This window comes from Vicugna pacos, chromosome 11 (genome assembly GCF_048564905.1).
Source record: "Vicugna pacos chromosome 11, VicPac4, whole genome shotgun sequence".
In the NCBI taxonomy this organism is placed as follows: Eukaryota; Metazoa; Chordata; class Mammalia; order Artiodactyla; family Camelidae; genus Vicugna; species Vicugna pacos.
In genome coordinates, this window is record NC_132997.1 from 66,656,405 (window position 1) to 66,669,976 (window position 13,572).

General features: G+C 42.2%; 1 protein-coding gene across 14 annotated transcripts in view; it reads right to left on the bottom strand.

The window, feature by feature from the left end:
- The window catches only part of SGMS1 (sphingomyelin synthase 1), a 264,644-nt gene that overhangs the window by 181,117 nt on the left and 69,955 nt on the right, over positions 1-13,572 (bottom strand). For 3 of the 14 annotated variants that reach the window (XM_072971539.1, XM_072971535.1, XM_072971534.1), the window contains exon 3: positions 9,997-10,091. The exons of 10 other annotated variants lie outside the window; for them this stretch is intronic. The gene's annotated coding sequence lies outside the window, so the exon portion shown is untranslated. Of the gene's footprint in view, positions 1-3,663; positions 3,683-9,996; positions 10,092-13,572 lie in introns of those variants that run through there. One more of the 14 variants, XM_072971536.1, reaches the window with a different exon arrangement.

Below are 13,572 nucleotides of genomic sequence, written 5' to 3' on the forward strand. Positions count from 1 at the left end.
TCAAAGGGAAGAATCTGGAATATTTCCAGATTCCATCCTCAGGAAGTTTGTGGATTGTGCAACCAATGGGATTGATGCTCTGTTAGGAGCAATATATTAGCTCCCACACAAACTAAGTGAGGATTCGGGAATAGGCAAAGTCACTCTACAGGAATCGATGTGCTGCAATGTGCATGTCTAATATGGAGAAGACCTGTTGTGGTCCATGTGGGCCCTGAAGCTCATTGACTCAATATGCCCCTTTCTGGCCCCAGACTGTGGAGTTGGGGACCTAACAAAGGAGGCATGAACAGGACTCGTAGCCAGCCGCCTCACCAATGGCCCGGCGACAGTCTCGGGAAGAGTGAAGCAGAGAGGATGAGTGTTTCCAGCTGGCCCCTCGCCTCACCCAGGCTACCCTTCTTCACGTCGCAGACCCTGACTGTGAAGGAGGGAGGATGGGCAAACTCAGGCTGCGGGAAACAGCAGCCAGGGTCACAGTGACCAACGTTGGGCTCCACCCTTCTGGGGAAAATTAGAGAAAAAAATGGAAGAGGATCAAAAGTAGATGAAACCCACAGGGATGAAAAGTATGAAATCCACGGGGAAAGTTCAACCTTGGGAAGAGAAAACAAGGAAGATGTACCATTTAGCATCGTTTTAAGCACACCCTGCGAAGAGCAATGGACCGCAGTTTTCCTTTTCCACCCAAGGAAGCACAGACAAAATAGTTTTAACCTAAAGTATGAAAATTTTAGCTTCAGGATGAAGACTTTCCCCAAAGCAAGAATTTTTAACAAAGGAATATGCAGTCTGCATACCCATACATGACCGCTGTGCTAATCACCAATGTTCAGAGCTCTCACATTTGTACTAGAGTAGGATAGGTGTTCATGATTCTGCCTCACGGAAGTTGCAATAATAACAGATAACACAACTGTTTATTGAGTGCTTTACTAGAAGCTAAAGGTCGGCGGAAGCTCAGCTCTGCTGGTGCTGTGGGCTTCACACGGTCTCCCCTGATTCAAAGTCCAATCTCTTAACCACAGGATAAGACGAATGCACGTGAAACTTACTGGTTGTAAAATGGGCTAATACCTGCCTCACGGGGCTCTTGGAAAGACTCAGTAAGTTAATCATAAAAATATTAGCCTATGTCTGCCACATAGTAAGTACTTAGCAAATGTCAGCTATTACCATTGACAAAGAATTTTAACCTTGCGTGGGTCAACTTTTATTTAGTCTATGTTTCTATTAAAGTCCAGAGAGAGTGCTTATGTCAATGAGGCAAATACAGCTTCAGGACAAAAAGAATTGGGTGTGCATTCAACTTCAGCCCAGCCATGCCCAGCCATGCCCAGCCATCCCCTCTAGAGACTTTTACAAGCGTCCACCGTTGTAGAGCACCGGGGCAGGCTCCGTGCAGAACAGGAAGACAAAAATGCCACTGCCCAGAGGTATGCCCAAAGAACAGCATCATGACTAACCACAAACACTGCAGAATACTCACTACGTGCCAGGCACCATTCTAAGTACCCTAAGCACCATCTGCATGTGTGTGTGTGTGTGTGTGTGTACTCTTAATCCTCACAACAACCCTTTAAAACTAAGTACTATTTATTGTCCCTAATTTATGGATGAGAAACTGAGGCACAGAGACGAGAAGTAACTTGCTCTACCTTACACAGCTTGTAATTGACAGAGCTGGGATTCAAGTCGGGCTGTCCAATTTCAGAGTCATGGGCTCTTAACTGCTCAATATACTGCCTCCTCCAAGACTCGATCACTAAGAACCAGAGCGAGGACAGACAATAATAAAGGCCCAGCAGGAACACACAGTGCAGTGCTCACGAGCAAGTTGTGCTTTCTTAACACCTATCTCAGAGCACGAGCCCTTTGACTACAGAATGGTGTGTTTATGCACATCGTACCAAGCCAGACTGAAAGCCATCCACAAAACACTGGTGTCTGCCACTCTGAAGGGCCATCTTCGCAGTGATTTAACACATGCCAAAGGGAGAGAGAAGCTCTCAGAACCTGGACTGAGAAGTCAGACACGCCTGGGTTTCAATCAGAGGTTCTCCAATGTGGCTTTGAACAAATTACTTGACCTTTCTCTGTACCTCAGTGTCTTGACTCTAAGGATTAAATGAGATAATTTATGTAAAGAACTTAGTTCCAGTATCTGGCACTAAGGACTATATAAGTAAAATCATAATAAAAATAATTAAGGAACTGCTAATTTGCTTCAAGACTCAGTCCTAAGCCATATGGAAAAACACCAACAAGTAGACAATACCAGCTTATAGACTAAGAAGAATGCAATTTACGGGATTTGAAATGCACTGCAGACTCACGTTAGTAAGAATGAATGATTGTAACTCAAAAATAGTATAAATCTGAGCTTCTAAATGCTGGGGAATAAAGAAGTCTCCCATTTTAAGAGATAAGAACAGCTGTTGTGTACTGAGGGCCTATTCTGTTCCTAGTCCTGTAACAGGCACTTCATAGATGTTATGCTACTTTCGAAAGCACTCAGAGGTTCGTCAAATGATGGCAATTTTACAGATGAGGATTCTGAGCCTCTCGGGGGTTAAGTGATGTACCCAGAATAAGCAGCAGTAACCGTTGCTTAAAACTAGAAGACACATGAGTGAGGCAAACAGGAGTGCAATCTGGGGATCAGACACAATCACTCCACAAAGCATTTCCTTGGCACCAATTGGAATTTCACCGAGCAACATTCAGTGCAAACCTGTTCTCATCCCCAAGATGTGTTCTGTGCTTCAAAGAAGCCCAAATCACTGAAAGGTCATGATATGTCACTCATCAAAGTGACATATTACTACAGACTTCATTCTATCATCTAGTATAGTCATAATGTCCCTTGGGAAGACTATCAGAGAGGATTGATTTATAAATTGCTATGGCATTCCAAAAAGGGTAAGATTTCCACAAGAACAAACTGGGTTTTAGAGCTGGGACACTGTGGAAATGAAATTACATCGATGGCACAGCACAAAGTATGTGTTTGGGATACAGCAGATAAAGAAGGAAAAGGTCAATCAAAATACCCTTTTCTAGTTTTCTCTCCAGCAGAGAATCCTTATCACAAATACTCAAATCAATGACTCTCAAACTTTCTTACTTATGGTTTTCTGTGTCAACCTGCCCTCAAGAATAAAAGGTGGCAGCAAGGAAGTTCTCTGTGTAAATTCTAAGACTTGAGTCGTCCTCTAATACTTCCAGAATATAAACTCCATCCTTGACAGCAGAGTCCACATTTTGGTTACCACTGTATCCTCAGCATAATACATGGATGAGTATACTGTAGGCCTTTAATAAATACAGGTCACGTTGACAACCAGCACAGTACAAAAATGTAGGAGAGACAAGGTGTGAAGGGTGCTCAAGGAAGTATCCCTTCCCATTCAAGCAAGCCTCAGAACCAAAAGGCTCCTTGCAACTAAATAATTTTAAGAAATGTGAGATTACAGGAAATCAGGTTTTCTGAATTTTTTTTTTTTTTTGGAACAGAGATTACACTTTGGGGGCAAAAAAATGCCTCCCAGACCCTTTTGACTATTCGAAATATTTGCCAATATTTTGAAATACTTACTGGCCTAAAATATGCCTTCTAATCTGCTATTTCAGAAACATGAATCATGTATGTGAAAAACTTACTGCTAGCATTGTGCTTGATACAGCCGACACAAAGAAGAACAAGGCTGGGCCAACTCTGGTTTAATAGAGATGCAGACTGTAAACAAATAATTACAATAGCATAAAATTAGAGCTTCTGGCAAAGGGAGTCAAGTGCAGGAGGGCGCAGAGGAGGGCATGACTAAGCCTGCTGTGCACTTCAATTCCCCACGTGAAAAAAGATTTTTCTTTTCCCAGTGTCCTTTGCAATCTCCTTGTCTAATTCTCATTATTTTCTTTAAAGCAAAAAAGCAGCACAGTCCATCTACATATTAAATGCTTTAGATAGTCACCATGCTCCTCAATCATCATCACACCCCCATGAAAAACTGCACATTGCTTTGATGTACACTAGTTAAATAAGAGGTTTCTAAATTAATGATCAGTCACACTGTAATACTGACTGCTAAAATACACATATAACTTGAGTGCTTAAATGGGCTATATCAGAATTTTCTGGCCCTAATGCTTCCTCCAAATTCCCTGGCCTTCTTTTAGCCAATTAAAGCTGTATGTAATTTTCTGTCCAAAAATCTCAAAGCTACAAGCTAAATGAATGGTTTATCTAAAATCATCACACTATCATTAGCAGTTCATTTTATTAAATTATTTACATGCTACCCATCTGCAAGAAAGATTTGAGGCAACATTCAATAACATACACATAGACACTTGGAAGTCACAGACATAAAGGCATGAAATAAAAAAAGTTGATTTTCCAACCAGGAGATAATACTGTTGGTGTATTTCAACAGTAAAATTCCCAAATTTCCATTAGCCAGAGAAAAAAGGGAAACAGAGCAGGCCATACAATTCTGATCAAAAGAAGACTAGGAAAGGGCCTTTCCCCCTAGGTACAGAGAAACAATCATCTTTTTTTAACAACTGGTTATACCATATATGCAGAAGTATGTGCTTTCTTATTTTTTTACTGTGATATAATATTAAAGTGTATCTCAGAGAAAGTACTCAGAGAGGCACTGACAATAACAGAAATAAACATCCTTTCCTTCTATCAAGTTTTAAAGTACTAAATAAGATGACCTATTGGGCAGGAAGATGTCACAAAGAAGTTGGTCCTCAAAGCAAGACCTTTCAGGAAAAATTATTTGGATGCATTTTACACAAAATCCCAGAAGTAACTGAAATAAAAGGTTTTCAGAAATGTCAACAATTATTTCACTATTCAGATACCCATCATCTCATTTGGCTGCAGCAGGCACTGTTTACATGTCAGTGCCATCACCTGTAGATTGATGTGTCACTTACCAGTGAAGATGCCATTATCACCCATTGACCGGAAGGGGAGGAGCCACCTGAAAGAATGCTCGGGGCTTTATTTCGTATTTTAAAAGGAACGTACACAGGCTACCTGTTTGTATCTTAGTCTTTCTCAAATTTTACTTTTCTTGATAGCAACAAACTATTCTATTTATTTGAGGAAAGTGCTGTAATTTGTGTATCAGTTTGTCATGGTAAATTCCGATATCCTTGTATTCCAAGTGGATCCTATTCACTAACAAGACATTCAAAAGCATATGGCAATAAACAGCACTTTGGCTGTCCTGAGGCATTTAGTAAGGGGTATGCAATAAAATGGTGCAGTGCTTGATAAACAAACGCCCCCAAGTTGGTGCTCTATAGGTCTGTTAGCATGATTAATCCTGAACCAGGAGCAAGAGCCACCACACCAGCACACGACAAAAGTCTTCTCAAATCCCTGCAATGTGACTGAAACTAGGTGCATACACAGAAAAGGAACAGGCAAAATATACCAGTAAGTTGACAAAATGTTTTCTTGTCTTATTTACCTTTGAAACCACAGCAACTAGAATGGTTTCCAGCTCATGGTAGGCATGCAAACATTGCCAAATGAGTCATTCTCACCATTAAAAACAACAAATATCATTTTTTACAAGGGTCTGGTCCTTTTTATTTGTGCCCTGGCTACTCATAAGAAATAGGTCAAACACTTGTTAAGAAGAGGTGCCTGTCTGAAGCACCACAGTGGAAACATCACTCATGGGGAGGGAGAGGTTTTGTCCCATCTGTTGGTAAAAAGATCACGTGGCAGGAATGCTCCTTTCCATCCCTTTACCAATGTGAGTGTGACCAAACAAGTAGCCTCTTGGGAATTTGTATGAGCGTTCTCGTGATCTTTTACCTATACTCTGCTGTTCAGCAAAAACATCCAAGCCCTGGATTCCATGGATAACTAGATGTATGAGCTCGAAAGATCTTTTTCCCTCCTGAGGCCTTGATTTCTGCATCTGCAGATTCATTCCAGCTATAGAATTAAATGAGTCAATGCTTTAAGTGTATTCTCATCAGACAGAAAATTGAAAGGAAGAATAGAAAATACAAAGGTTGCTGATGAGTATCATTTATCTTATTCACCCACATTTGTGACTGGAACCAAATTGGTGTAGAATTATCAAAGAAACAAATGAAGAGTCATCTAAACGTTCAGCTTCTTATCTAAAATTGCCTTGTGGATAATGTGTTCCACTTTGTTTTACTGGGATCTTAGAGGGGGCAAAAAGTTTCAATTAAAAGGTTTACTTTTCAAGAATATTTTTCTTTAATCCCATCCCCAAGTGAGTCTCATTTGACGAAAACAGGACAAACTCTTTGCTCCTGCTGAACTCAGAAATGTTTAACTTTTTTTTAATTTAGATCTTTAATATTTTCCAAAAGAGTTTTATAATTTTCTCCATAAAGTGCTTATATATTTTTGATAGACTTATTCATTTCAGTTTATATTTTTGGCATGATTATCTTTTTAAAAAATTTTTATTGAAGTGTAGTTGATTTACAATGTTAGTTTCTAAAGATACATATATATGTATGTATGTATATGTATAACTGAATCACTTTGTTGTACACCAGAAATGGTTAACTTTTCAATCCTCTGGGTAAAACCCATTCTTGGCCCACTTCCTTTTTACCTGGGCCACATGAGGACTTGAGTAAGCTTTGAAGCATGAAGGCGGGGGCTGCAGTGGGGAAGGAAGGGAGCCTGAGGTTCCATGATGAGCCTCAGAGGAGGCTGGACCTCAGTCAGCCTCCCAGGGATCTGGTTTTGTTTGAGTTGCATTATTGCTCATGTCAAAAAAAGGCACCCTGTCCAGAGTAATCATTACACGCACTTCCCTGGATTTGCCAAGTGTATCGCTGACTGGCCACATGTGTACGAGATGAGCATTCTCCTACTGAGGAGTCTAAGGACTGAAAATTTCTTTTTTCTATATTATCTTCCTACATTCCTAGTCTGCCAAGTTTGGGGCCCCACAGTGGAGTTAAAGAAATTAAAGGTCTTAACTCACAGGTACCTCCCCAGACTTAAAAAGAGTCACCTCTGTGTCTCAGCTGGAACAGAATCACAGCAGACAGAGGAGGTGGCACTGGCCCTGCAGGCATCAGCTCCCAGCTTGACCCCAGCTTCCCTGACTTTCCCGCAGGCCCAGGCGCACTGATAACGCAGTATCTCCAGGTCCACAGGGAAGCAGCAGGAACCATCCCTGGCTCACAGGCCCTTCTTGCCTCCCAAACTCCCTGCTCCAGTGTGGGAGAGCAGAGAGCTGCCAGGTGCGGGGCAGGGGACCCTTCATCCACAGGATGAGTTAGCAGCCCGCCGACCCTGCTCTTTCCAAGGGAAAATGGGCTGGAAATGCTGCAGGCCCATTGTTTCATGAATAAAACTTTTGGGGGAGGAAGGTTCCACAGACTAACATATATTCACTGGAGGGAAATTACAAGACAGAGGACTATAATGAATATGCTTTTCTTGCCAACCTTTGTCGTTTGAGATTTTAAGAAAAACAAAATCCTAAATTATACCAGTCTTTATAAGTTGTGTAACACCAACCGAGGGAGACACCTCTTACTATTATGTGAACTCAGGCCTCACTTCACAGTGTTCCCAGAATAATGAGTACGCTCCACGTGGATATTTTCCCATGGAGTACACTCAAAGCTCTCAGCTCTAGCTAGAACAAGGTGCCACTAAACAAAGGCCACCCTATATTCACATATAAGAGTATCCATCTGGGCGTGGAGGGTGGGTGTTAGCTCAGTGGTAGGCTCTGTACTTAACACGCACAAGGTCCTGGGTTCAACTCCCAGCACTTTCATTAAAAAAAAAAAAAAGAGTATCCAGTCTTTGCCTCAATAGTTTTTTAAATCCTTATATGAAAAAAAAAAACCCTATAGGTAACTAAATTTAGTAAACTCAGGGTTAACTCAAACCCAAAAGATGTCCTTAGGGCAAGACTTCTGGAGTCTTAATACATATACTAAATGTGAGATGCGAGCTGGGGCTAGGCTGGGCTGGCGGACATGCTGACCAGTCTCCTTTCACAAATCTGTCTGTCCCATCCTCTTTCTTTGTTTTTCCCCATGAGCCTTCCCATAAGAATAGTGTCCCACAGAGTATGCTCTAAGACATGCTACTGCAAAGTATTTCCTTGAAATAAGACTTAAATTCTTAATGGGCTGATTCACTGATACAACTCTGGCCTAACCTTTGAGAATTAAGAAGCCTACGGTGAACTAGGCTGCTGGCTGGAAACCTGATTCCTCTAAAAGTCAGTTCTAGCACCGGAGACGCTCTCACATCTCTGATTCAGCCACTTTGGAGGCACGAGAACCAAGCCTAGGCTGAGTGGGTATCCCCCAGCCACTCTGAGAGACATGAGTGTGTGATGTTTCAGTAGGGAATTTCCTACGCAGAGTTTCAAACTAGAGAAATGTAGCTAGTATTCACATATAGATAATTATCTATATTCCTCTTAATTCTATTAATATGCCTCCTTGCTTCTCACTCATTAATTGACCCCCACCCACATTTACTCCCACTAATTAGAACTCTTATTTCGTCTGTGCTAATGATCAACTAACTCAGAGTAAAATGTGAGGGACTAATAGTTCCTTAGAACTACCAGGAATGTTTGGATTTTAAAATGATTAAACATTGAAATATTTGGACAGCAGGTTGACAAAGCTCCTTTTAATATATTTGATCATGTTTTTATTTACTGTATTGAACTGTTTAACTACAGAAATAACTACACATGTTCAAATTAAACAATTTAAGTACTAAAGCCCGATGAAAGAATTCCAGGTACTTGGATTTCAACCACTTGAAAGATAATCCAAGTGAGCATTTTCATTAATGCCGTCCTAGGTTTTCTTTTCCCTCTATGTTTACATAGATTCTCTACTGAAACATTAGCCTTATATATTCTATTATAGCCTATTTTTCATACATTTTGTCTCAGATGAATATTTTCTTCCACATTACTGTCATGGTTACAGAATATTCCATTACACAGATGAATTATAAGGTACTGGGGGGATGGGGCCATCTGTGTTGCTTCTAAGGTTCGTTTCAAACAATGCTCACTAAGCAACCTCCGAGCTAAACCTCTGAACAGAGCTCTACTCATTTCCTCAGAAATCACTCCTAGAAGTAAGCTCACTGAGTCAAAGGAAGAACACATTGTTTCTCAGTTGGTCACCGGAAGCCTGCCTCGTAGGGAGAACCCACCCTTTGAGTCACTTCAATTTGCATTTCTCTCAACCACCTGTGGCTGAATTTCTCCAGTCTGTTCTCATTGTTGCCTTTACTGTTAGTCTAAGTATTATCTGGTTTTCAAGATACACAAATCCCATCTATAGGACATCATTAGTTCAACAAGATAGCTGGCTGAACTCCTAGTCCTTTAAAATAAGATGTGGCGTCACCCTCTTTTCATCTTCTTGTGTTCCTGAACTTTAACCACCTGTCACTTCTCTGATATCTCTAACTGAATGACTGATATGAGTGAGCAAACATCCCAGGACCCTGTACTGACCTTGTCTGATCCTCAGTTCAAAATTTTCTCTCCACAGCAGCTTTCTGATCTGCAGGCAAAATATATAACTCCAGAAGGTCTGGGAGCTCAGAACACATCCCTCCAAACCTCAAGCCCTCCTGCTGCTAAAAGCACTCACCCAGGATGGTGTCAGCGATAAAGGACTGGAGTCCCTGTCGCCACCCCGTCTCATGACATAACACCTCATTTATTTCATATCACCCTTTTTTTTGAGGTATGGTCAGTTTACAATGTTGTGTTAACTTCTAGTGTACAGCATGGTGGTTCAGATATATATTTTTTTCATGTTCTTTTTCATTATAGGCCATTACAAGGTATTGAATATGGTTCCCAGTGCTATACAGTAGGACCTCGTTGTTTATCTAACTCATATATTACCCTGTTTATTTCTGTGAGACCAAAGTGTCTGTAAGACAACAGGCAGTGGGATATTTCTTACATCAGAGTGTTTCCTGAATGGAAAGGCAGCAGCGGCTCAGCACCAGTGTCTGGGTCATAACTCCTGTCCCCACTGTACCATCAGGAAGGGCGAAGCTGCGAAGCACAATCCAAGAAGAGGGACAGCTTCAGTGTCAGAGCACAACTGCCAGCCAGAAAGGTGGCTTCAACCATTTGTTTATTCTCCCGGAATGTAATTTAGCTCATACTGCATCTGCCACGCCATGCAGATTCATCACATCATAAATGCCTGGTCTATTCTCAAGGAAGCACTGGACAAGATGCAGGCCAACCAGCAGAGCTGCAGCATTTCTCAAGGGGGTGCATCAGCATTCTGGACAAGACATCCTTCACTGTCCCGAGGACCAAGGGGCATTTAGAATCCCACACCCTCAGAATGTGAAATGCTAATGTACACACTCCTCATCATCATTGCGACAACCACAAAGGTCCTAAACACTAGGGCCACTGAGAATCTCTGTTCTAGCTGGTGAGATGGAATTAACACTTAAGGAATGAGAGAAAACAATGATTACTCTGGGTATGGAATTGTGCAGTCCAAGCTCTAAGCGCCATAAAGAGTCGAAGGAGATCAAGGAAGGCTGAGGGTGCAGAGCAAGCTGTGCTGTGAATGGGAGAGAGAGCTGTAACCTTCCTCGGGGCCAGTCCATCCAGGGCCAAAGTTTGCTGTGAAATGCTTTCTCACCAATGCCCTGGACTTGCCCCGCTTTGGGCTGATTACATGAGCTACTACAAGGAAAGCAGGTCCTGCACGCTCAGCAATGCCAGTTTTAGCTGCTGTTATTGTTTCTGCCTTTCTACTCAGAGCAAGTCTTCTCCTGGCATCCTGGCCATTCAGGGAGGGCAGGGACTCGGGGGGACCCGGACTAGACAAGCAGCACCACCCCTTCCCCACAGGACAGGCCTTCACTCAGCAGTACCCATGGGCGGGGGGTGTGTGTGGGGGGTGGGTGGACCAGCGCCTTGCCTGGTTCCTTTCTGCCCATGTCAGCTGTGGTCAAGGGGCCATTGTGCCCAGAGGGCCAGTGTGTGTAAGCCTCTGGGAACAATGACCTTGTTGATCGCCTGTGCTCCAGCTGAATAAGGCCATTGACTGAGTCCAACCTGAGCCACAATGTCTTCACCTTTTATTGGACAGCAGTGGCAGTGCTATGTTTTCTGATGTCATCGTTACACTCAGGTGAGACTGAAAAGGCCAGTGAATGAGACATTGTTAAAGATCCTGTTCAATATTTACTAACGACGCACTATATACCAGGTATTATATGGCTGTGGTTCTCCAACTAGCAGAGCTTATTTAATAATGTAGATTTCCAGGCCTCACAAAGTCTGATTCAGTTAAGTTGTGGGGGCAGGAATCTGCAATTTAACCAAGCCCAGGTGTTTCTGATGCAGGTGATCCACGGGGATACTTTAGGAAGCACTGCCACAGAAGGACAGTAAACTAAATAAAAACTGGCGTCTTCCTGCGATTTTACATCCTATCTCCTTGAAGCGTATTCTTCCCTAGCAACATAAGAACTAGACCAGAGAGCAACTTAATTGTGAAAGAAAAGTAGACTCCCTGTTGTAAAGGACACATATATAGACGTGGCAAGTCTGTAATGAAAACTTACATATGTGCAGATCAAAAAATTTACATTTTATTCTCTATTTAAGTGTCTGATCACAAGATGAGTATTTGCTATACGAAGCACACTGAATGTAACTATACCACCTTACGTTTGGATAACCATCACTACTATTTCAGTATTTCTTACTTTACCTCCATGGAAGAATATCTCATGTTACCATCTGATTACCTGCATCAGACTGGGTGCAAACTAAGGCAGACAGAGTTGCGGCCACATGTCTAAAGATCAGGGCGAGAACCTACGTGCCTGGAATGCTACGGCTTTTTCTGCTAGATCGGAAATGGCAAGTAGGTTTCATGCCACAGGCCATAAACAGCTGCCTCAACAGCAGCTAAGAAAGGCAGCGCCGGGGAAGGGTGTGGGAACAGGCGAGAAGCATCTGCCTTGAGCACAAGTCTGTGCACACACAGACCAGACACGCTGCCCCTCAGAGGACGCAGAAGCACTCAAACTACCTGCAACACCACTGCTTCCCTGTGCTCAGCAAAACGACTGTCTGCTGCGCTCCAGACACTGCGCGAGTACCAGGGATACCCCGAGAGAGGCAAGTACTACCAACGGGATGGACGTGATGCAGTGGGATGGTCTCTAATCTAAGGCTCTACCTGACAAGCGGTATTTTAAGGGGAGAACTGAAGGAAAAATAGAAGTCAACAAAATGTTTAAAAAACAAGGGAAGAAAGTGGAAGTGAATGCTATTTCTGAGGAACCGAAACCAAGCCAACCACGGCTGGATCATGGGGGCGGGGCTGGGTGACAGCGAGGTCATGATTTCAACTGAAGATCAAGGGATGTTACAGAAAAGCTGGGTGATGTGGGCTTGTTTTCCGGTTTTGTCTTCTGGCTTTTTGCAGGAAGACAGGTGAATTAACAGATTTGTATCTTTAAAAATGGATGGAAAAGAGTCCCAGTGCATGCAGAGAGTGACTACAGTCACCCAAGTGACCAGACCTGGAGGGTGGCAAAGATCTTTGACACTCTAATAAAGATGCTGGCCCCTGGGTGGATTCACTCACTCTTGGGAGGTTTGGTGGGCAGAGGGGTTTGTTTCAAATTCAACCAAGAGAACCAGAGGAGAACCTCCAAAAGTCAGGACTAGAACCAAACTGTGGGACTCCTCCACTTAAAAAAAAAGACTTTCATTCCTGGAACTGACATTTTCTTTTCTGATAAAATACAAATCTCCTTGGAAGAAGGCACTAAAACCGACAGTTCTTTCACTTCAAGAAGAGTTTCTGAGTCTCTCTTGCAAATAGGTTTTAACAGAAAAAGCTCAAGATGCTGGTATCCAGAGGTTGGAAGAGGTTATGTGTCTCACACCTTTGCCTAAAACCACGCTGGTGGGAACTCTACAAGGATTTTTTTCTTAAAATCCTCCCACAGCCACCATCACTAACATCAAGATCCTAAAGGCACAGCTTTGAAGTTCCAGCAACCAAATTAGACCTTGTGGGGAAGAGAGCTGAAGACAGCCACACCTGATACTTCTACCTTTCATCCTTCAAAGACTTGCCACTTCATCCAAGAGGGGCATGTAAACAAAATTCTCCAGATTCTATGTGTCTAAAATGGCCGGAAGTACACTTAATATTTCCCTTAAAATTATTTTTAGACATTCAAAAAGATCTGATGCACATATGTATTTACAAATCACTATTTTGAAGTATTGCCACTCATTTAATTCTTAGGCATCTGTTGAAGAATAGATTACAATAGGTAAACAAGTTTATACAGCATAGCACAGGGAACTTATTCAATATCTTGTAGTAACCTACAATGAAAAAGAATGTGAAAACGAACATATGTATGTTCATGTATGACTGAATCACTATGCTGTACACCAGAAATTGACACATTGTAAACTGACTATACTTCAATTTAAAAAGAAAAAGAATAGATTACAAAACACCTGAAATGTTGAG